The sequence below is a fragment of the Numida meleagris genome, chromosome 2, assembly GCF_002078875.1.
Source record: "Numida meleagris isolate 19003 breed g44 Domestic line chromosome 2, NumMel1.0, whole genome shotgun sequence".
NCBI classification, from domain to species: domain Eukaryota; kingdom Metazoa; phylum Chordata; class Aves; order Galliformes; family Numididae; genus Numida; species Numida meleagris.
Window position 1 is genome coordinate 73,569,017 of NC_034410.1, and position 26,004 is coordinate 73,595,020.

The 26,004-nt window shown below is 39.6% G+C and overlaps 1 long non-coding RNA gene across 1 annotated transcript in view; it reads left to right on the forward strand.

The window, feature by feature from the left end:
* LOC110393549 overlaps positions 1-23,455 on the forward strand; it is a 31,246-nt gene extending 7,791 nt beyond the window's left edge. Inside the window, exon 3 of the long non-coding RNA XR_002435033.1 lies at positions 23,375-23,455. This is a non-coding gene — a long non-coding RNA (uncharacterized LOC110393549). The remainder of the gene's footprint in view (positions 1-23,374) is intronic.

The window sequence follows — 26,004 nt, forward strand, 5'->3', positions numbered from 1 at the left end:
CATTTTCTTCTCTTGGTATATGATATCCACACCTATGTCATGCTCTGCTCTTCTGGATTTCCTTGACCACTAAATTAGAGTACTTCCAACAGTAAGATGAAAAATTTCCCTCTCCTCTATCCTGTAGGACAAAAAGCATAAGAAGTTAATTACAGCAAAATGGTATCACTGGAAAATATTTTCCTGGTTTGGAATGGTGTTACAGAGCATCAGCAATGATTGATTGTTTAGTCGTCTTTTAAAAGTAAATATATGGTGCGTATATGTATACTTTGACAAGGCCAAATAGTTCAACTACCTCTATTGTCAACTGGATGCTTCTAGGTTTTGGTTGTTTTATGAAAATACTCTGTGTTGCAAAGTTCTTATGAAGGAGGGGCTTTCGTTAGGCCAGTCTCCAGGAGTTTTCCTTTAGTTACCAATGTTAGATAAAGGTAGGTAGATTAAATCAAATGACTGCTGACATCACAGATCACATGGAGTCATCCTGTGCCTTCTGCCAGTTCAGGTCTACCATGAACTTTCCACTCCATAGTGACAAATAGTACTTCAATTTATTGTCTGCTGAAAGTGTGCCTTGTCTAGTTCCCTGAAAGAATAAGCCATAGATGATTACACAGTTCCTAGCCAGCTGTGTCCATGTTCTCTTTCATTCTTTGACAGACTTCAATCAAATTTACCTGAGATGACAAAGTCTATAACAACCACAAAAGTAATTGGCTTAGGAGTTTCTTCTTGGATACTGTATTTTTTTCATTTCCTTATTAAAAGATCAGAAGCCCTGTTCAAAAGAAAAACTCAGAGCTAGGAGCACCAGGAGCACACCTGTAAGAAATTAGACTCCATTAGTACTGATGCTCACACCACTGGTTCTTAAGAAAAGAGGAATGAAACCAAGGGCTGATATTTGTTTTTGTTTGCTTCTTGAGCAAGATGAGAGCTATTGAGGAACAAGCAACACAGCTAAGGGGGGTTTCTTGTCTTGCTAAGGAAACCTCTGACAGTCATACTGTTCCCATTTAAATATTGAATTCTTAATGGATAAAGATGTCTGGATTTCTGTAAATTTACACATTACTTCAAAATAAAGCATTCAGAGAAGTAAATTGTACATACTTGGAGACTGTAAGTTGTTTTTCTTCTCACCAAAACTATTTTCCTTCATTTTGTGAAAGGTTACTTTCTGTATTAAGTCACATGGTAGTACAATTCCCAGGGCAGGAGACTCTGTAGCCCTCCCCCACTTTTTCCCCCACACTATGCAAATTTTCTAATTCTGGGTTTTCTTATTCTGGGTGATAAATTACCCTAATGGCTTTGACACAGTCCTAACACAAAAATAGCTTTCATCACTGTACAGTCCAGTATAAACAGCCCTGGAAAACACCTTCCAGACTTCCAGCAGCCACTTGATATTCCCTTTGGATAACGTTCTTGCTTTACTGGAGTTGCAGAGAATCTATGAATTCATCATTACTTGTTTGAATCTTTAACCCTGCAAGTAATAATATTCCCACTGCAAAGTGTGGTTACTGCTCTAAGCATGACTTAAGCAAGAAAGATTTTCACCCCCCCCTTCCTTCCCCTAGCACTATGTATTTTCTTACCCAGAGTATCGTGGATTTTTGTAGAGTCTTGTCCTTTTACCCCTCTTAAATTAACATGCCTTCTGTTGATATTATGGCTCCAAACTAAATGTGTATATGAGCATTCTTAACCTGGGTGTAAATTCAAGTTTTGATTCTGAAACATCTTTTATGAAAAATCTCATGGTCAAGAATAAATTAAAAAGTGGATAGAGATCAAACATACAGATTGTTAGATTGCTTTGTATAAGCTTTTGGCATGTTGCGTTGTGAATATTAAGACTTCCTTTCTTTACATTTATTTCCTTTCTCCTGATGTCTTTTTGTGGTGTTGAAGACCTAATGGAATTAATAAAAGAAAGAAGAAAAAGATACTTTTTCAGATTCTATTAACAGTAAATTTTATGGCTTTTAATTTAAAATTATCTTCTGCAGTCACAAACTGATCAACTGCCTTTCTCTTGTCTATGACTCAATCTGGAATGTATGATTTAAGGCTTATGGTCTGGGTTTTTTCTGTACAAAGGCTTTAGGTAGATGTAAAATTACCACATAGTAAAATGAAGTGCAGAACTCATACCACTGAAAAACCAAACTGTAACACAACCATGTAAATCACATCTCAAGATGAAGGCCAAAAATAACACTAGGTATGTTTACAAGTTCTTGTTCATTATTATTTCACTGCTAAAAAGGTTTGCATGAAGATGATTAAAATTTTTCTCAAAATAAAGTAACACAAAACCAGATAGAAGTCATCACAAGATAACGATGTTGCATCTGAAATGGATTGCATAATGGGAGGACAGTCTGTCCATCTTTTAGTATATACCTTGCCTTAGGTACTATGGCAAAGAATGTCCATCACCCTTTTGACTATGTCTGGTAGTGTATGAGCAAAATAATTCCTATCACATTTGGTCTTGGTGCTGCCTACCTAACTAAATCTTCAGATAGGTAATTGCATTCTACAACAGCATTTGAGGAATTTTCAATCCCATCTCAGGTGGTGTTCTGGAAGATTGATTGCCAAACAGTAACAGATTTTATACATAATGACTCTTTGAGGAAATAAGGAGTGGATTATTTAACATCTTGAGTTGATTGTTGGCTCCAATAAGGTATGTTTAAATTCTAGAATCTATCACCTGTTCCCTGTTTAACAATTAATGTTTTACCTGCTGAAATATTAAGTCCAGGCTTTTATGCTTTTAATTACCCTATCATTCCCAGCTAGTCACTCCTGATAACGGGGACTCCTATTTTTTCTATAATTTGAAGCTAAAACCATCAACTGCAATGTTTTCTGCTTTTTTTTTAAACATACAGCAGGGAATGGTGAAGGAATAATCACCAAGACACTAATCTAGATCTGGAGATATCTGAGAGAAGTTTTTTTTATAATTTATAATGGGTTGGTCATGGGAGGACTTAAAAGCCGTGGAAGCCATGCAACTGTCTATTTCTTACGGATTGAGTTGGAATGAGACTACAACACTGTCACCATTGAGTGAACTTGACTGTGTGAACCTTCCCACCAACAGTGTTCAAATACTTTTTTTTCTTCAGCAGTAATTGAAGTAACAGAGTAGGTCTAGGCTGTGGGAGCTCAGGAAGCCTCAACTGCATTATTTGTCAGTTCTCATTGCAGAAATTCTCATACAATCAAAGAAGTATTGGCTGGAGTGGGCATCTGGAGGTAATTGACTCCAGCACTCTATTTAAAACAAGAGCTATTGCATTCACTGAATCACTACATCCATCACCAGCTATCACTGACTGTCACCAGGACTAGAGCTATGGCCTTGCTTAATTCAGCATTGCAAGTGTCTAGGGCAGGAGAGTCCAACTGCTGTCTGCCTAGCTGCTTTCAGCACTGCACTATTCTCTGGTGAAGAAGTTGTTGCTAATTTTCAAGCAGCCAGTTCTGATGCATGGGGTGGTTCTGCCCCAGCTGCACACCTTCCTGCTGAGCCCCATGGGTTTTCTGTTGTCCCAGTCCCTGAGTTTTTCAGGTCACTGTGAGCTAAAGTTATGCTATTTGTCAAGTCTGTTCCTCACCCTGATTTAGCATCATCCACAGATTTGCAGAGGGCGCACACTGACCTAAAGTCAAGACTGTGAATGAAACACTGGATAGTATTAGTTCCCCTTGATTCCTTGGGCCTGTTTACTCCTGCTTGCATTTGAAGCTGAGACCCTTCCCAAAAATTGATGGCTCTCTTGAAAATTCTTACATGAACCTGTAGAAAGGGTGTGCTGAAAAGTAGCATCCAAGTAACATTAGAAGTGTTTACTGATGGTGATACAGAACTAGTAAATTGCTATAATTTCCTTATTGTAGAAACTCTATGTTTCAGTGGAACTCAAGATGCTATGTTTACACACTTGTTAGAATATTTTTAGTATATTTAGTTATTGTTTCTGCTATCTTGCAGCTTGTCCCTGTAGCTTTCTTAATTGCTTGAGGAGATGTCAAAGATGCTCCCCCCACAGCATCCTTGTGGAGAAGCTGGCTGCCCATGGTTTGGATGGGCATACGCTCTGCTGGGTGAAACACTGGCTGGATGGCCAGGCCCAGAGAGTCGATCTTGATGATGGGACTGAGTCCACCCTCAGTAAGTTTGCAGATGACACCAAGTTGGGAGGGAGTGTTGATCTGCCAGAGGGTAGAGAGGCTTTACAGAGGGACCTGGATAGACTGCATCGATGGGCCAAGGCAAACCATGTGAGTTTCAACAGGGCCAAGTGTTGGGTCCTGCACTTTGGTCACAGCAACCCCAGACAACCCTACAGGCTTGGGGAAGAGTGGCTGGAAAGCTGCCTGACGGAAAGGAACCTTGGTGTGCTGATGGACAGTTGGCTGAATATGAGCCAGCAGTGTGCCCAGGTGGCCAAGAAGGCCAACGGCATCCTGGCTTGTATATCAGGAATGGTGTGGTGAGCAGGACTAGGGAAGTCATCCTGCCCCTGTACTCAGCATTGGTGAGGCCTCACCTTGAGTACTGTGTTCAGTTTGGGGCGCCTCAGCACAGAAAGGACATTGAGGTGCTGGAGCAGGTCGAAGGAAGGGCAACAAGGCTTGTGAAGGGCTTGGAGAATATGCCCTACGAGGAGAGACTAAGGGAACTGGGGCTGTTTAGTCTGGGGAAGAGAAGACTGAGGGGAGACCTTATTGCTCTCTTCAGTACCTGAAAGGTGATTGCAGTGAGAGTGGGGCTGGTCTCTTCTCACTGGTGAGAGGACAAGGGGAAATGGCCTCAAGTTGTACCAGGGGAGGTTTAGGTTGGATATCAGGAAACACTTCTTTACAGAAAGGGTTGTTAAGCACTGGAACAGGCTCCCCAGGGAGGTGGTTGAGACACCACCCCTGAATGTGTTTAAAAACCATTTGGATGTGGTGCTTGGGGACATGATTTAGTGGTGGGTTGTTAGAGCAGTATGGTTAGGTTGCGGTTGGACTTGATAATCTTGAATGCCCTTTCCAACCTAAGCAATTCTATGATTCTATGAATGCTGAGAGTTGATCCTAAGTTCTCCTCCTGTGCTTTGCAAAACATCTCTCCAGTATGAACTGGACTCTCTGTGAACAAAGCAGGGAGGAGAAGGCGACCTATAATACTCACCAGATGGCTTCAGCCCACACTACACTCTTAGAGGCATTTTCTCTGCAGCTTTCATACAAGCTGATCTACTTTAGCTACTCAGAAAACAGCTGTGCTGGTTCTTAAACACTATTTACTGATTGAAACCATGTAATATTATTAGAAACCTTTTTATAAGTACTGAAAACATAACAAGGTTGAGTGATCTAGCATCTTTGTGTAACAGCTGGTATTCTGGTACAATTCACTGAGCTATGTTTTTCAACTGTAAATTGGGATTAAAAGAGGAAAAAAGAGTACAACAGTGGGAACTGTTTCAAGGGTACTGATAAAGATCTGCTTCCTTGTCTGGAATTGCCCTTTAAGCCCTAGACTCTTAATCAGCAGTAAAAGGAAGCAAAAGCTTCCTTCCCTGACTGGACCTGATTCCAACTAAGATGTGAGAGTGTCTTTCACAAAATACTCCCATCATGAGCTGTGTAAGAGCTGCCTTAAGAAAAAAAAAATACCGCCTTGGTCTTTGGCTTCCTTCAGTTGTTAGACTAAATAATAGGAGACCAGCACCCTTTCTGATGGTCATTTTCATGAATACAGAGCTGCTCATGTTTCACTGAGATAAAGCAGCTCCAGCAGTGTGTGTTCTGCTTTCCCAAATATAGTTCATCTTATTAAGATGACATTCCTGCAGGTAGCCTAGACTTTAAAAGTGAAATCTCATTAATTTTATAGGAAAATAGTCCAAATGAAATTTGCTGGTTTATTTATTTCTCAAAGCATCCAATTCATTGGAAAGTTTTTCAGTATCAGATTTGCTAGAGAATTAGGACAATCATCCTACAATGGATTTCATACTGCATCATGAGGTATGTCATGTTTTAACTGGATGAAAATAATATAAAGAACACGAACTTATATCTTACTTGCTGAAGACAAGAAATGGACAAAGGATGTGCTGAAAACCAGAGGTGTATCCATACCTCTCTACTGAGAAATAGCCTCTGGCCTTCCCAATGCTAGCATAGCCCAAAGACAGAGAAGCATAATGGAGATAGTGACTAGGTGTGAAAAATGATGAATCCATATGGAAGTGGGCTTCGTGAAAGGAGAAGAGGAAGAATGACAAGAACTGAGATCACATACTGCAGCAGAAGGTAGTCAATTGCCGAGATAGGACAGAAGATGTTATGTTTTGAGTGTGTAGGTTAGGAAGTTGCTTGAATGCTCCTCTGAACCCAAAACAATAGAGTAAGAGGTATATAAGTGATCCAGTCTAAATGAATAAAGGCTAGACACTATCTGCTGTGGCTTCTGCATGTCAGTATTCAGGGGAACTTTCATTCCAGTGTCACAGAGGAATTTGAGGACTTTGAAAAAGTCTCTTTAACCACTTCTGTGAATCCTGACAAGTGCTAGCAACAACAGGTATATGCACTTGAGAAGGTCTTCTATTGTATCTCCTAAGGATAATGATTTTGAGGGTTATATAGGATGATCGTTACTCAGGATGTAATGAGGCAGATCTACCATGGGGAGCTTTGAATATGTAGCAAAAAGCCGCAACATTCAACAGTTGCATTTTGAAAAATTTAATTAGGACTGCATGTTGACAATACCATTGCACAGAATAAGAAGTGCCCATACATCTGTTAAGTCTGAACTGTGTAATAAGTGTTGATCCTATTTTTTTTCCATCAGTCAGCTCAGAACTAGAGTCAGGAATGTTTCCCTAGAGGAAAAACACAGTTTTGCTCTGTTTGTTATCTTTGCTACTTCTATGACCTTCTAAAATTTGTCACATGGAAGACAAAAGAACTATAGTTTATGATGTATGACCAATGAAGTAATAACTGTAGTCATCTCCATAAGAGCCGGAGAATGGAGCTGTATCCTACTTCAAGTACTTCTATCTGGGGCACACTTGAATATTATGCTAAATTAGGTTGACTGCTGAGTACTTCAGCCCAGTCTGTGAAGCCTCTTTTCCTGTTCAAGTTTGCTAGCTTTGATGTTCTTATCTACAGGCCTTCTAAAAGGTAAAGTCTACCCAGGGAAGTTCAACATCTGAGATTAAGTGTGAATTTAGAACAGTAAAAATGCCCTCTTTTTCATGGATCAGTTCCAGCAGTCTTCAGAGTAGTTATTTTTGTCTTGCAAATATGGGTGAAAGTTGTGGATTTGTTTGCACAGTCTGCATTTTTGTTCCTGACAAGTTCTTTTAGCTTGCAGTTGTTATTCAGGTTAAGTGCTGGTAAAAACACTTTTATTTAAATATTAATTGGAGAGAGTCCAAAGAATACATTTCAAGCAGAAGAAGCTGACACTTTAAGATCCTGACCCAAATAAAATATTTAAATTGTGTTTGTCAGTGTAATATGGAAAGATTTTAACTTTGCAGTGAAAAGTTATTCACCCAGACAGAAAACGTATTCACATGATGGGAACAAATTTGGTATAACTGAGATGCCAATGTTCATTTTTTCGGCCATGCCATGTATGATACTTTAGGTAGACTGCGCTGTTCTGCCTAAACAGAGTGCAGGTGGAGCACGCATAATTCCAAGTAAATCTTTTCATGTCTATTTGTTTGTCCTTCAGTTTTAAACCAATGGCCAAATGACAGAAGTGGCGTGTTTGACAGCTATTTGGAGTCTGTGAAGAAAAAGCAATGAAATAATGAGTGAGCAGGGCAGTTTTTAGCAGGAAACTAGAAATCACAGATTTTATGGGTGGGTGTGGGATATTCTTTATCTGTGGTTGTGCAAAATGGATCAGTAGGAAAGAGCCAATGCCAGAGTTCCAGTGAGCAATGAGTTTCAGTGAGTGCAGGGGCAACGCTGACAGTGATGTTTACTTACACAACGGGGTGTTTTTGTGTTAGTTAAAATCAAAGTTGGGCACGTGGACACAGATGTCACTAGGTAAGAATGTAAAATATTCAGGTTGCCAGAGGTTATGAGAGAAATTAGTAAGGGGTAATAATATGATTGGTTGTGTGTTTGCTCTCAAAGTATGTTTTCCCAAGACAGCATTAGTGTGCATTATTCCTCCCTCCCATAGCAGTGAGTGTCCATAATTATTTTGACTCTACAATATTCAGTATCATGCAGGGCTTGATTCATAGCAAGAGTAATCAATTAAGAGTTTTCTTACCCCTTGTGTCCAACTGTCATTCATTAGCTTTGTGTTTGCAAGGCTTTTTAGGGAAGTAGAAGAATATACAACAAAATGAATACCTTCAGGGCTCCACTGTTCATCCATGCTTTTTGAAATTACCTTTCAGAAAAAAAATATTGATTTGCCACTTTCTACACAGGAAATAATGATTCACACAGATGTCACTGGATGTGACAGAGCCAGGAGAGGTGGTTTGTAGATGTGGCAATGCAGCTCCTCAAATTCATTTTTAGTGACTGGATTCCAGGCTAAATATAGAGGGTCATCTTTATTACAGGCTTTTCTGACACTGAAAAAGGGTTAGTTAACTGCTACTGACAGTTTAGCTGCCAGGATTTTATATAAGCTCCTATTTACCAAATGCTCATATTTGCCAAATGCTACTGAAATTAAACTTATTTTGAGTATTATAAGAAGAAAAGTTCTTAAACATTAGCTTAATTAATGCTGTTGTTTCTATGACTGATACCAGAGAAAAAAAATGCATTTTTTTCCGTAAAAATAAAGCAAATTGGATAAAATGAAGAGACAAGGAAAGAAGAGGAAAGAATGGGGGTGTGACAGATCAGAGTGGGGTGAAAGAACTGTAAAGGAAGGGACAAAAGATGTGGATGTGAGCAGACAAATAGGAATAGCCTGCAAAGTAGCATAAAATAAGGGAGTAGGGAATGTGAGGAACTAGCAATGGAATTATGCTGCTCACCTTTGTGAAAAGTCTTGGCAAAAGCCATATGTGTCTCCTCCAGTGATCTGCCTGAACATAGAAGAGCGTTCTGCTGTGAAAATCACTGTAGACAATAACGGCAGAGGTCTGCGCCATGATATGAAAATTCCAGGTCTGCTTATAGGTTCTGCTTGGACTTCCGTTTATAAGATTTGGAAATGCTATAAAGAATATTACATGTGAAGAATATTAAATCTGGAAAATCAAGCTCTCTTCAACCATGCCAGAAATATTGTTATGACTACTATTTTAACATGATCATGTTAATTTGCGTACATGATCATATTTTCGAAGTAGAGTGTAGTGTGTTTTTTCCCCTTCCATGGCTCCACAGGTTTTCCTAATGTGAATTATACTTCAGTGCCTTTCAGATGTTTTCAATATATTGAGAACTATTAGTAGCACCTACTGTAGACATTCCAGGTATTTTTAGAGGACTAATAATTTCTCCAACCATCATGTAAATCTGAGCCAAATCTCTTTTTTTTTTTTAAACTAAAGTCAAAGCTTCATTCGAATCACAAGACCAATGTTCTCTGTGTGAAATAAATTAGAATGCCTTCATTTTCTGCACTGGGAAATGTGCAGAAACTTTGAAAAAGAGAAGTTGTTAAATATATATATCATTAAAAAGTGGTTCTTATAAAAGTTATTTTGATCTTTTCAAACTGCCATGTCTTGCAAGCATACCACAAGATCTGGACAGCTTGTAGGGATTTAGTAAAGTGCCAGCTTAAATAAGTGGTAAAGAATGTGTAATGTCTCAGCTTTCTGACAGATTACTGTATATTTTTAGTGACTCCTTTCATTTTTACTAATTAAAACTGTGGTTGATGTGCTTCAAATAACTTGTATACTAACATTAATAGAGAGAAGATTGTTTTTGTAGTTTAAAAATGACACCACTATGTAAATTACAAAAGGATGTTGTTCTTAATTATACAAACTATTATTTAGCTTGAAGGCTTACAGTAGTTATGTTAGTCCATTGTGGGAATCACTACTACTATAAATTTTCAGTACCTCTGACTTTCATCAGGCCAAAGTCCTTGAGTAGGTCTTAATCACATCACCAGTTTTGAGCAGCCTTGAGACACCTATAGCAATTATTCCTTTAAAACCCAATAAGTCCTAACCTGTAATTCTTTATTCATTCCTGCATAGACACAGCCAATGTTGATCTTTAATGGGGACCTAAATATAAATTCATAATCTGTACAGAGGTAGAAAGTCCAGCCTCACCCTGTACCATCGCTTCAAAAATGGGAAATATTTGAAAATTTTGTTGAACCTAAAAGGAGTAAATCTTCACAGGCTACAGGAAGGTTACTGAAGGGCAGCATACTGGAAGTCCAGCAGTCATGCATACCACCTTACTGAATAAGGGTAAATAAGAAGCAGGAGTATTGAATCAGCACAATGAGGAGATTATTAGGGTAAGGAGACATCTCACTGTAATTGTATCCAAATGAGGAAAAGAGGAAAAGGCTGTACACTCTCTTTTTAATTATATAAATGCAATTGTGCATGTCAAAATAGATTTCAAGAAACAATGAGCAAAAAAAAATTCAAATGAATACTAAATATTTCTTATTTAGGAATAAGAGTGGGAAGCATACCAGAGAGGCTGTGGGACCAAATGGTGCTCATGGCATTAAAGAAGCACTAAGAGGACAAGACCACTCCTGAGAAGCTAGATGACTTCTTTACATAAGCTTTACCTATATTCTAAATTGTATACCCATGTTAGATTCTGTTAGGCAGGGAGGATATTCCTTACAGAATATGTCTGATATTGCGGTGGGTATGGACTCTGTGGAAATATTGTCAATACAAATATTAACATATAACCAGTGATGGACAGTAGCATGACATTTGTACCCATCTTTTTTTTCCAAGAAAGCACTGAATTACTAAGCATGTGACTATATGGGACTCTGTGTGTGAAGAGAAAGTATGTCTAGTTGATACAGTCAGGTTAGTTTCCACTGAAGACTCCTGGGAGACCAAACAGCCTTGGGGTCAAGCGTGACTATATGACAGGAAGTATGTGTTAGAAATAAAAGGTTACAGCAATGGAGAGGTCACAGAAATCTGAGGGAGCTCATGCTCAAAACTGTGCTGCTGAAATGTTTGGGGTGGGGGAGATGAGATAGAATGAGCAAGATGATTTACTGTAGATACGATATTGTTCAGTTCGTAAGGTTGAAGACATGTGAAAGATACTGCGAATACTAAAATCTGTGAGTTAAAAGGGACTATATATTTGAAGAAAAAATTATTCAGGGCTGATAAACAGACAAATCACCTCATACTCCAGACCCTGAGCTGGAAATATGTGCAAGCTGGAAGAATATTTGAGGTAACAATTTATGTTTGCCCTGTTCTCCCTCTTCACTGGCATTTGTTGATTGCCACTGATGAAGAGAAGTTATAAAGGAGAAGAGCTCTTGGCCTGAACTGGGTTGTCCATGAGCATACTTTACTGCATACTTTCCACTGTGACTATTCTAGGAGGGGAAAATACACCATTGTGATTAACCTCACTTGTCTGGAGTCTTGATTTAATTACCTGCACTGAATCAAATTTATACTGTGGTTATAAAGGATATTCTTATATTAACATAATAAAGCGTGTTATCTGAATGATTGTGGTCATGTTTGCCTGGGGCTTGAAACTGTGCCTGATGTGCTAAAATGAAAATTACATTAACCATTATGCAACAATTAAATAATGATTGTTGCCAAAAAAAGTAATTCTTTAATCACAGATGAAATTGGATTGACCACATGGAGTCAGACACTTTTATCTGATCCAGGGTCTGCTTAAGAATATATCAACATATGTTGATTCATACTAAAGGTCCATCTAACATTTTGTCTGTGACAAAAAATAATAGTGGATACCTGGGTAAAACTATACTGAGGTGTAAGTGACACTATCCTGAAGTAACCAGGTCTGTCCTAAGCCAAAATTGTGATTAAAAATTTGTCTGGGTCTTCCTGAATCCATCTACAATTTCAGATAGTATCCTGTTATGGAAATGTTATCCTCATGTATAAGCTTAGGAAGTGTGGGATAGACAAGCGATTGGTGAGGTGGGTTGACAACTGGCTGACTGGCAGAGCTCAGAGTTGTGATCAGGAGCAGAGTCTGGTTGAAGGCCTGTAACTAGTAGTGTTCCTCAGGGGTTGGTACTGGCTCCAGTCTTTTTCAGTATCCTCATCAGTGATGTGGTTGAGGAGGTGGAGTCCATGCTCAGCAAGTTTGCTGGTGATTCAAAGCTGGGAGGGGTGGCTGGCACACCAGAAGGCTGTGCTGCCATTCAGCAAGGTCTGGACAGACTGGGGAGTTTGGCAGAGAGGAACCTGGAGAAGTTCAACAAGGCAAAGTACAGAGTCCTACACCTGGGGATGACTAACCACATGCATCAGTACAGGTTAGGGGCTGACCTGCAGAGGGGTCCTGGTGGACAACAGGCTGGCCATGAGCCAGCAGTGTGCCCTTGTGGCCAAAAAGGTCAATGGTATCCTGGGGTGTATTAAAAAGAGTGTGGCCAGCAGATTGAGGGAGGTTTTTTCCTCCTCTGCTCTGCCCTGGTGAGGCCACATCTGGAGTGCTGTGTCCAGTTCTGGGCTCCCCAGTTCAAGAAAGACAGGGAGCTTGTGGAGAGAGTGCAACAGAGGGCCACAAAGGTGATGAGGGGCCTGGAGCATCTCCTGTATGAGGAAAGGCTGAGAGACCTGGGGCTATTCTGCCTGGAGAAGAGAAGACTGAGAGGGGATCTTACCAATGCTTTTAAATATCTAACAGGTAGGAGTCAAAGTAGGTGGGGCCTGGCTCTTTTTAAGAGTCCCCAGCAACAGAAAAAGAGATAAAGGGCACAAAATGGAACACAGAAAATTCTACACATACATGCAGAAACTTCTTTATGGTAAGAGCAACAGAGCACTGGAACAGGCTGCCTAGAGAGATTGTGGAGTCTCCTTCTCTAGAGGCATTCAGAACTCACCTAGATGCCTACCTGTGGAACCGTGTTTGTTGCTGATCACTAAGTCAAGGTTTTCAGAAAGCTGTAACCCCTGATCTTGTCACTAAAATAGAAATAGTAGAAATTTTGAGTCCAGCTCTTATACTATTGGGTATTTGAAGTTAGGATTGCTCTACACTTATCTGAAATGTACTTCATCTACTCTATCGTCACCCACTAAAGCTCATAACATCTTTCAGTTTCCTTATTGTGCTGAACAACTTGCCTTATAAGCCCATGCTTTGTTTTATTCTTTGTGTGTCCCTTCCCGATGACCTGGAATGAAAGATACCTCCAAAAAGATCATATGTGTTGCATTTAGAACTCTGCTTTATATAATTCAGTCATGACTCTGCTACTAAGGCCGTGCTTTCTTAGGGCAGTCAGAGGTATTTCCTCTTTGAACATTGTAGTGTCCTACAATAGGTATACATGTCATGTAAAACAGTGCCGTTTATCACTGGTTTCATGCTTTGTTTTTCTACAGCAGACCAGCAAATGCTCTGAAATACTTTCTTTGTGGGAACTTGGGGACTATATTGCTTACAGCTGTGAAGGTTCTGACTGTAAGGGAAGGAAAGCCTTCAGTGGGAGTCTGTGAGATTTCCCACTGAAGTTAAATACTTTAACAGCATTGCTGGGCAGATCCCTTACGGATCACAGTGTATTGAGCAGGGTGCTGGCCAGTACTGTACTTCTCATTGTTTGGCAGCATGCTATTGTGCACCATAGTGAACTTTGCAAAGAAAGCAGTGTGCAACATGTTCATTATTTCCCTCCAAGAGCTCTTATGATAGGTTAATTTTTCCATCAGATGAAAATCAGTGCTGGTGCAAAGATAAACAGCTATGGAATCAAATGGAGTTTGATAACTAAGATTGCATATAGTGGAAGTATTGTCGTCTATGGCTGGGACATCAGCCACAGGGTGTGGTTTCAAGTTAGCCTAAATGTATCTAAACCAATACTGCTACTGTCTTCCCATTTGTAGTAATAGCAATTGAGTGATTTCTTGGCATGAAACCAATCAAAAATTAATCTGGCTGAAAAAAAAGAGAAAATATTATCTCTATTTTACATTGGTCTGTCCTACTGCCAAATGAAAACATGCTACCACAAGATGGGAACACGTAGCTAGAGAACAGGACAGGTGTAGTAGTTCACAGTTTGTATGTTCCTTTCTCAACATATTCTTGACATATACTGTATGATCATCGAGTGTTTTTACATTAGTACCTTTCTATCTCCTGCAATTAATTTTTAAATCAGTGAAAGAATATATCTTATTCTGTAGATAGTGCTATGACCTAAGTCCTGCTAAATGTTACTTTTCTAGTCAAGCCATTTCTAAAATTTGCACATAAACAACTGGCAAATACTGTACTCTTCTACGTGGAAAACTTAAAATACATCATTAGTCTTGAAGGATTGTCCTTTGTACTACTCACATTTGTGAGCAGTATACAACATCCACTTTAATTACAAGGTGACTAGCCTTGCCATTTTGATGGTTGTGTCTTGTGAGAGGTATAGCTTGCAAGTAAGGGGAGGACAATTACACTTGCAAATACTGCACTTCGTTATCAGTGCTGATCTTTAAGGGAGAACAAAACAGGTCCACTTTGATTGTAAGGTGAGTTCGGTAGTGCCCAGAGCTGAAACACAGTGCCGTCTGTTTGTTCTGTTTTTCTCTGTTGAATTTGTCATAAATTACTCTGAAAAGTGTGGTTAGAAAGGCATTTAGATTATTCATGTTATGGTCACACTGTTTAGCTGCTTATTTTTAGAACTGCAGAACTTAAAAATTGTGTTCCTCTGTACCTACAGCCTGGCCTTAAATTCCTTTGCTTTTCTAAACTCATCTGCCCTCTGTAAAGGATAGTGAATTTTCTACTTCATAAGGATGGTGTTGATAACATGCTTTACCTAAATGCTTGCAAGATACATGAGATGCTATGTGGACCCTCAGTGTGGGGGTTTCAGGTTTCTTGGTGGGTCACAGCAGGGTGCAGCAGCTGGGCTCTCTCTCCCATCCCACCTGGGAAGAGTGAGTGAGTGGCTGTGTGGTGCTGAGCTGTTACCAGGGTTAAACCACAGCACCTGGAAAATGTGTTCTTCAGTATGCTTTCCCACCAGTTCTAGCACTACTTCAGCTCCCTGACATGTCTGACTGAAAGTAATTAGATTCTCATAAAACATGCCTAGCACCACCACTTTTGAGTCTTGGGTGTGTACAGTTATACCTCTTCGATGCATAGTGGGGATGCCACTGTACTAGGCACTGTACTAGGCACTGTACTAGAACTGCTGATGGTCTGATAAGAAGAAAATGAAGTTAGGAATGTTATCTCTCCTCTGAAGAGTCTGTGTAGCCTCTTGACTTGATATCTAACATTTTTTTCATTTTCATATGTGGTTTTAGAGAGAGGAATGTGATGGGTGGTTAGGAACTCAAACAGGCCTACATGGACTACAGATCTGTTCATCCCTGGTGGTGATTGCAAGAACAGAACTTCCAGTCCTGAGCTTCTAATAGTTGCAAAAAACAGTTTTGAAAATGAAATAAACAAAAATCAATTATAGTAAACAAAATTGGAGTTTGCCCAGAGTTAAATATTTTCTGTAGTATCTGTCTAACAGAAGCCCTGCAACATCATCAAGAAATTTCAAGTATGCTTCAAGAATGCTAATTTATGTAGACTGTAACATACTGTAAAAAACCACAATATTCTGAAATTAGAATACGTTTCTGTGTAAATAATATGAACAATTGAACTCAGTTTAAAGCTTGTATCTGATTTGTGCTGTGAACTTCATCTCTGTGAGCTTCAGCTCTGGGCACTGAGTCATGGAAGTGCTTTGTAATGATAATGAACTCTCTATCCAGTCTCTCCATCCCAGCATTTCTGAATAGGATCAAGATTCCTCTTGACCTTACTGTTAACATCAACATAGAATGGATTTTTTTTCCATGAGCCTCTACTTTCTTCACAGATTGCTGTTTTTTCCACCAACAGCAACTTTTCCCAGTGCTTGTGGATTTTAGGTTCTCAGTCAAATTTAGCACATAAACTCCAATCACGAACACTCTTTTTCCTGATGCTGTGTATTAATGCTGCTAGCTACTGTCGAAGCTTCGCTATTTGAATACACTGCATTAAGTAACCCAATACAGGGTTTTTAATGTTAGTGTTCTGTTATTAACATCAATATGTATGTTGGGTGTGTTTTTTCCAAGCTTGCCACAGCAATTTTGGCTTTTGTTTTTAGTAATACTATTAAATTTTTAGCCCTGAAGTACAGGTTTCTCTTTTTTCAACTTTCATAATGCTAGAATAAATATCCATATGAACTTTACCTCCAAATCTGATGTCAGAAGAGTAGAGGATTATTAGATTTATTTACACAATACTGAGGACTTCCAAGGCTGAGTGAAGTACAATTATGTCTTTGTATGTCTCTTGGTCCTTTTCAAAACTTCAAATGAATATTTGGTCAGGTCTTATATTGGAAACTCTAATCCTGGCAAATTGTTTAAGACTTCTCAGTGAAATCTTCTAGAGGTTAAAGAGGTTAGAGTCTTTTAGAGGTTAAAGCTAATGGGGTAGAATGTGTACTTAACCATGTATACAGTGAGCTCATAAAATCCTGTGGAGTACTTATAATCTATAATTTTTCTTGCCTTAAGAAGTTAAGGTTAAAATTACTCACCAGAAAACTTGTTTTATGAAAACTGACAGGATCAATTTTGTATATGGCATTGCTTGTGTCAGTCTTCGCAACAGTAGATTCCACTTCATTCTTACCAAGTTATTGGAAAACAGACCTGCCAAAAAGGACTTGGGGATACTGGTGGATGGGAAGCTGGACATGAGCCAGCAATGTGTCCTCGCAGCCCAGAAAGCCAACCATATCCTGGGCTGCAACAGAAGAAGCATGGTCAGCAGGTCAAGGGAGGTGACCCTGCCCCTCTACTCTGCGCTGGTGAGACCTCATCTGGACTACTGCATCCAGATGTGGAGTCTTCAGTACAGGAGAGACACAGACCTGTTGGAGCGCGTCCAGAGCAGGGCCACAGACACGATCCAAGGAATGGAACACCTCTCCTACGAGGAGGACAGACTGAGAGAGCTGGGGCTCTTCAGCCTGGAGAAGAGAAGGCTGTGAGGTGACCTGAGAGCGGCCTTTCAGTATCTAAAAGGGAGCTATGGGAACGAAGGGGACAGACTCATTAGCATGGCCTGTTGTGATAAGACTCGGGGAAATTATTTCAAACTAAAAGAGGGGAGGTCTAGACTGGATATAAGGAAGATGTTTTTTACAGTGAGAGTGATGAGGCACTGGCACAGGTTGCCCAGAGAGGTGGTGGTTGATGCTGTGTCCCTGGAGATATTCATGGTCAGTCTGGATGGGGCTCTGAGCATCGTGATCTCGCTGTAGATGCCCCTGTTCATTGCAGGGGAGCTGGATTAGATGACTTTTAAGGTCCTTTCCAATTCAAATGATTCTATGATTCTGTGATTAAGGTACTATAAATAATTTAACAACAATAGACAGTGTACTTGAGTTTACTTTTCAATAGGTAAGTTTATTCAAACGTCATTAATATTACGGAATTATTGTGAAAGGCATAAACCACTATCTCAGGTGCTAAGCAAGCATGAACTTTCTTGCTCTGTTCCACTGTTCATCAAATGAGGATAACGCAGTAGGTTGAAGCAGTGCTCTCTTTGATCTTCTCTTTGACCAATAATAAGTCTAAAAGGATGTCTGCATTGTATTGAACAGTGGATTAATGTCTTCATCATGAAACAGAGTTTGGTGTAAGGAGCACTGAGAGCTCAGTGAATCAGTTCTGGGAGCGGTGTGGCTCCTCTGAAATGACACTGATTGGAAGCGAAACAGGCACATTTCTTGGACATGAGGTTCCCTAGATCTTGAGCAGAGAAATTCTCCAACCCATCAGTATGGTTTCCTTTTCTGGGTACTGCCTCTAGAATACACAGACCCTATTCCATTGTACACTTATATGCCCTAGGAGGGCTTTTGTACAAAATTCTGGGCACCTCTTTCCCAATGAAAGGCAATTTCATTAGACTATAGGCAAGAAAATCGCATATGAATTCCCTGCAGATCCTTGCCAACTGTAATAGAAGAATAACTTAGCAGACATTATCCACCTCTTCCACAGCAAAGGAAACCTGAGAAAATGCAGACTCCTTATCTTCATTCTGTAAAACTGCATTAAATTATTTATTATAATGTTCCCCTAATAGACTTAAAGATTACAAAGATCCACTCCTTTGAGAGTTTTGAGCCCTTCCATTGTGTAACACTTTTTGAGACAGAATGACCAGGTGGGGTTGCATCTCTGGTTTATGGACAGCTGTATCTCTCTAGCACCATTTTCCTTGTGCGTTGTACACTGAGTGCTCTGCCAGTTGCCTAGCATCTGGCACAGGATGTTGCTGTGTTGTCCTCAAAGGCCAACTGGTAGCCAACTCCTCTTCCTGCAGTGATTTACAGAGCTGTAGGCTGGGGTATGCCTGTAGAAATACTACGTCATTCCCTGGCAGAAGGAAAGTGGAGACAGACTATGGCCTTCCTTCCCAGCAGGTTTTCAGCTTGAGGTTCAGTGGGGAAAAGTCTGATGTTGCTTGTGACCAGCTCAGGCAGAAGTTTCTGGAGGAAAGAAGAAAGAAAGAGCAGAGGGGAGGCACATAGGCCTGATGCAGTGATTGAACAATAGCTCTCCTGTATCTTGCCTTTATACAACAAAGGAGGCTGTGAGCAGTCTAAACTTTGCCCATCAGTCAGTACAAAATTACATTTGTCAACAAGTTGTCTCTTTAATGATGTCATCCTAAATTTTCTCACATCCCTCTTCACTCTTTCCTATCACCTGAAAATGTCACTATCTCAGTTTCCTCTTCGCCACATACACAGTGATAGTAACTGTTATGACACTAACAGTGGTATTTGAGACCCCTTTGTTAGTTCTTTGTCATGATAGAAATTAACCATTTGTTATAATTTCACTTCTATCCTAGGTAGTCTTGTTCAAAAGCAATACTCTGACTCTCCTTTAACGATTGCTCAACTTCTCACTTGGCATTCATAGCATTACACTGATAAGTTAAAAGCTGTAGCTACTGCATAACTCATTTCTCTGTTAGGAATGTATTGGACTGAACATAGAAAGAAATGGCTTCCTAAATAGTCAAAGTTGGGAGAAAATTTTTGAAATAGTATTCAGTCTTGCTGTACAAGATAAGGCACAGATTTCAGAAAATATTTTGAGTCAAAACATTTTCTTATGGCTTTCAAATCAGGGAGCAAGGAATTTGGATTGCTGGTGAAAATAACACTGAAATATGTGATCATACTGACTCTTCTCTGAGTATTATTTTTTGCCCACTGAATGTATGAGCAAAACCCAGTTCTTTGAAATGTTTCTCCAGGAATGTGGAAGTAACTAACTTTTGGAAAGTTTACTGTCTCTTTCTGAGCTGGCCCTACCACAAAATGAGTTATGGTTTATACTCTTTTTTTAAAATGAATGAAGGGTTAGTAGTCTTTAAGGAAGACTACTTGAGAACTCTGACATGAGTAGTTACACAAAATACTTGACCGTTTTTCAGTTTAGGTTTATCCTTGTTCTACATAAATTTATTTTAAAAGGTCTTCTATGAGGTTAAAATATGAGTTTCAGTTGCTAAATTAAGAAATATTCTCTGATAGAAATATCAAATACTTCACAGCATGAAGGAAATCATAAGTTTTCTTTGTACTGTGCCCTTAGTATATAAGGAAAATAAGACAAAAGGAAAGAAGGAAAGGAAGACGGAAAAGGAAAGAGACAGGAAAGGAAGGATGGAGGAACCTTAAATCATTTGGAGAATGACTGCATATTTGTTCCACATGAAATTCATTGTAAGTGCCACCTAAATGGTAGCTAGAGGTGAACATCCAAGCTCAAAGGAGCTTGGAGGAAAAAGCATGGAGGAACAGAACTTGCCACAGTCCCAGGATTCCTTGGGCATGCCTTTTTCATCTCCAGTGTCCCTGCGGCTCTGGGCTTCATCATTCTCTGAATCCTACCCTTTATGACAGAGGTGGATGCAAAATGGGCCATCTCTGGTTCAGAGAAGGAAGTTGTGTTGAAAAAAAATCTTGTAGTATGCCAGTGCGTCCCTTGGCATGTCTTTTTCAGCCTTCCATAAACTCCTTGAGTAAGTCAGAGGATGGCAGAGCCTGGTGCTCCTGGGGCCCATGAACCTCCCTGTCACCTGCTGGAAGGGAGCATAGCAGGACAAGCAGTCCTAGGGATTTCTGGAGAGCATCAGGGACAACATGACAGAGCCTGGCTGGACCAACCAGGGTGTTGTGCTGGGGGACACTGGCAAGGGAGGTGGTGATCCATGTCAGCCTTGGCCGTAGTGAGCATGAGATAGTGGAGGTGATGATCCTAAGAGGAGAGGGCGAGGGAGTGGGGAGAATGGCAGAGCCCAGATGTGGGCGTCAGGAGAGCAGCTTGCGGATTACCCAGGGAGCAGGCAGCTGGGATCATCAAGGAATAGCTCTGAAAGGCAAAGGAAATGAGGAAAGCAGTCAGGTCTTTACAGATCATATCCTGCAGATGCAAGAATGAGCCATCCCAATACCCAGGAAAGTAAGATGGGTCAGGACTCTGGATTGGCTAAGCTAGAATTACTGCTGAGGCATGCAGGAATGGGATTAGGAAACGCAAAGCCTTTGAATTTTAAAAATTGTTTGTATATCCTGAATTCTAAATACAAAACTCAACACATTGAATATCAGTAATATGTTATTGATAGGTAGGTGAAAAAGTGACATATGTAGTCCAAAAGAAATATTTTTGCACGGGCAGATTTCACATGTATTTTTATCATGTGACTGTTCCCTAGCTGGAACTTTTAATTCTGAAGGTCATGCAGGTCTTAGTGCTAATACCAGGTTAATCTTGTGATATTATCAAGGACAGGTGAAGTGACAGATACAATTTAAAGATGTAACACTAGAACTAAAAGAATGTATTTTCAAATGAAATGTTATGTGTCTGTAAATACAGAGGAAAAACTTGAATGCATTAAAAAATATCTCTGGAAGAGTAGGAGGCTAAGAGGAAAAGGAGTCCAAAATGATTATTCAAATCTTGAAAGATAAGCCTATCACCTGGATTTTTAAGGATGAGCATTTATGATGAATGGTTTGAGTTGTCTGATGCAAAGCTGGATTATATCAATGGACAAGCTCTCATTACTCGTCAGGGCATCTGCAGTGAAAGGAAAATTACAAAGCAGAGGTATCATTTTTAAAGGACTTTAAGAACTTTTCTGTTGAAACACTTTCCAGTTTCCTGTTGCTATTAAGCAACATGTCATGTTTGTGGCTATGACTTGATGAATATAATACTTGACGACTATGATGACTGTGATGAAGTTTCAAATATTTTTCTGTATTGCAACAAAAAAAAATCATTCCTTTCATCAGAATTAAATAGAACTTAAAAGTCCTATGGAATGCAGGGAAGCTTAGGTTTCTTTTAAATACAAGGAAACTTGACTCATGACACCATGTCCCAAGCCAAAGTCAGCCAGGAATTCAGCAGTGTTACTGGGAATAGGAGATCACTCGCTCAACTCCCAGTTCAGCACTGTAAACAAAGTAATCACTTGCTTAAAAAAAAATAAATAAATGAGAGAGTGCTTTGACACACAGGATGCTAATGATGTTAGAAGGGTTGATGATCTAAAAGAAGCTGTCAGTGACTGGTTTTAACGGTTTTCTGAAGTGATGAAGACATGAGATTGAGAAAGCTAGACTGAGCCATCCTTCCCTCTCAGGGCAGTGTTGCAGGAGGTTTACATTCCCCATCCTTTGGTCATTTGCCACTGCAGTTCCTGCAGAATTGAGTAACTAGCAGCACTAAGCTGATCCCCACTCAGCAGACATGATGCATATTTTCTTCACCCCCTGCAGCTCCTTGCCAGCATGCTTCAGTCATAATTTGCATTGCAAGTTCTGTCTTTCACATCTCCTAAATAAAACAGTGCCATGTTTGACACCTGCAGAAGGGCTGGAAGTGAAGCCCCTGATTACTTTTTGTGCTATTGGTATGACAACACTTGTTTTTCCAGCAAAACAAGACCGGAACTTTTCTCCTGACTCACCTGCTTTGTACAGTGTGTATCCCATCTTAAGTACTTCCTTTGCATTCCCTTTTTAAACACCATCTGTTCTAAATGAAAACTGATTCGGGATGTTGTTTTTACAATCAGGTTCTCTAATAATGGATGTAGATCCTATCGTATGTTTTTCTTTCACTTCTAAAAGGAAATTTCTTCAGGGTCCACCTGGGTAACAGCTGAGTAGGAAACCTACAGATCCATTGTAGTTTCCAAATACATTACTTCCTGCCCAGATTTCCACACAGAAATCCTTCAGACCTGCAAGACTTGCGTTCCAAAGCAGAGTCCTTGTTTACCCTGTCTTCCAGCTTGTCTACTTCAAAAAACACACAAAGCTAAATGAAAACCCACCCACCTGGATGATGTAATAAGTATTGCAGGATGTAGGTGAGAGAGGAAGTTCTTCAGACTGGGACCTTCTTTTCATGGTGCCATTGATCAAGGCAGTAGGAACTCGCATGAGATCAGCACTCCATGGCATTATTGCCCTGCAAATGTTCCCGTGCCCATAGGCAGAGTGAGAGCCATATTTGATGTTCTGCACTTTTGAGATCACACAGAGGTGGACTGGGCAAACTAGGATCAAGTCAAGTGTAAACTTTTAACTCTTCCCTGCACTGTTTCTTCTGCAGGTGTACAAAGAGACACAACCAAATTTATGACAGTCACAGCACAGGAAAGAAAATACAATTTTAAGTGAATTTTGTATTTGCCTAGATTTGAAGGCCTGGCAGCCAGATGAGCTTTTGGTGCAACTCCATATAGCTGCAGGGCTGGAACTGGGAGGGAATGTTTTTTGCCTTACCACAAAAATCTGTGTTTTAAAAGTTATTTCCAGTCCATCAAGAGAGTGAGGGAAGTTGTCACAGAATAGCTAATAGCTAATAGCTGGCTAATCTTGGAAGGAATAGAAATGGGAAGGATGTTTCAGTTTCTCCTTTTGCAGCTTTTCTGTGTTAGTCATTAAATATTTGTTCAAGCCCAGTTGTAAGGACTGTGACTTGGGATGGTGGAAGCTAAGATTCAGCTCTTTTCTTCACAGAACAATGTGAAAACAACGAGAAGTGAAACATTCCAACACAAGAGCCCACAAGAACTACCCTCAGCATTAGCCTGGTGTGGTTAGATGGCAGAGGTGAGTATGATCAAGGAGTAATTCGTAACTGAGCCTAGCTTATTGACTATTGTAAGGTATGCAATTTGGATCAGAAGTCTTTCCAAGTGAAATTTCCACTGATTTTAATGTATTTCCACAACTGATTCTGATTCACTGTTATTCTCCATCAGTTTGAATAGAAAAATCCCAGTCATCTCTATTGGTCATTCTTTATGGTGCTTTATAAAGATAGCTGAGGACTGATAGGACCCACTGAGACTAATAAATGCTGGAGAAAAGGAGGAGCGTTGACAAGAAAAACTAGCAGAAGGCCATCCTGGTATCTTTGCACCATCTACAGAATCACCTTACTCTAAGGCATTCCCTAGAAGGCCTGTAATTTCCCATCATCTCCAGTAATCCATTTACAATTATTTGTTTATGTTGTAGGTCACTCGGAATTAACTGCAGCATAAATTTCCTTAAAGTACAAATCTAAGATGGATTGGATCCTAATTTTAACAGAGATTTGCCATGGAATGGGAGAAAATACATTATTCTTTGCCTGGTAGTGATCTAAGGGAATTTGTCACAATGCTAGCCCAGGAGACTCACTTCAGGTAAACCTAGATAAAGGACATAAATCTTAAAGTTCCTGATGAGCCATTTAAGTCCTGTCACAGACGATACTCAAGTTTGACTATGTAGTCACCTCTGTTGAAAGCTGCTTGGCAGTCAGAGCATTCCAAGATATGCAAATAAATCTGGGATTTTTGCTGGATCCAGGATAAGTTGAAACACTTCATTGCTTTAGACCTTTGTGTAAACCTGCCTACTCTTCAGTCCTTTATGTTTGACTGTACTTAGCACAAGGAAGTGTGGGCACTAGTATAGGATAGTCTTGAGAGACAGAATATGATAATAGGGAAAGCAATTTAGTACACTGAAAAGTAATCATAAGAAGACTATGTTCAATTTTAATATCACTTATGCCAAAAGAAAATAAAGTGATCATAAGTCACTGCCAGTGTGAACAGAGAAAAGAAAGGCTTTTGAGGGGCAGAAGTCAGAGTCATTTTGGTTGCTAATCCCCTAATAACTTAAGCTGTCTTGCATAAAGCCACAATATCAGTAAATATGTTTATTTACCTGATCATAATAGTAATATTTTATGTAGGTTAGGGTAATTTTATGTTGTTAACAATACAATAAAAGAAGAAATACTTTCTTAAACATTTTTAAGCTGTGTTTTGACCGTTACCTCCAAATCTCTGACAATTAGCCTTTGAATTTAGGAAACATATAATGAGTCATAACACATAATGAGTCAGCCTCCTGCTGGGTTTTGAAATCTGGCTGGTTTTTGAAATGACATTCTACAGTTTAAATTTCAGTTCAGTTAATTACGAACTTTACACGTTCACCATTGCTGTTAGCATTTATTACGATAAACCTGTCAAGAAACATCATTAATTTTTTTTACCTAATATATTATACATGTTTGAAAATTTACTTTTTTTTTTTTAAAAGCACGTGTTTCTATAAGAGCTTACATTTCAAGGGATAGATCCACCTGTTGTGCTTTTTTTATTTTTTACTCACTGTCCACACGTTCACATTTTGCTAAAATAAATTACTCTTTTTTTCTTCCTTTTTTTTTGTGAATGGTAATACATTGGCGAGTAGTGAATGTCTTTTTCCTTCATAAGGCATCACAATCCAGACACACTTTCAGGTGTTAGAAACAATATTCATCTTACCGGTCTTGCTGGAGTATTAAGTCTCTCACTTTGTAATCTTATTAATTAGCTAATTTTAGTAGGGTAGACTGGATGCCTATTCCCTGTAGAGTCGTTCTCTGACTAAGGCACAATCCAGGATGTCTGGGTTACGTGTCCCTTTTTGCCAAATTACTCAACCTCTGTGTGTGTCACTTTTTCCTTAAAATGGGAACAACGCATGGAGTATTTAAGCACATTTAATAATAGGAAAAGGCTTTGAGATCTTTTATGAAAAGATTCCCTGCATCGCTTCAGAAAATTATAAACATGAGACTTTATAGGATCTTCTCTGTGAGTTTAGTTCCAAAAATACCAGCGAACTCCAGGCTTCTGTGTAATGTGAATCAGCTTCAGTGTGTTTTACAAACAGGGAAAAAATCCAACCCTAAAACTACTTGCATACTTTATCAGTTCTTGCCAAGCTTATTATTATTAAAATTTTTTCCTCTGTCTACAGAGATACAACTGGAGATATAGAGATAACTGCCAGACAGTGGGAAAAGCAGTAAATTAGCCCAGACAGTCCCAGTGATGTGGTTGGGCTGTTTCTCACACCTCAGAGTGCATCTTCACAATGGCACTGCAGCGTGCCTGCAGTTTTATGGCAAGCTGCTCAGACAAGTGTCCACATTGGCTGCATCTGGGCCTTCAGTCCTGCTGCTTGCAGTGGGGCTTGCAGAAGTGGGCACTGTTTCCTTCTGCAACTGCCCTCGGTCCATTGGGTTACATTTCATTTAAAATTCTACCTGATTTGGGGGAGTATTTGCATCAAAGTTGCTACGTAAAATGCTTTGA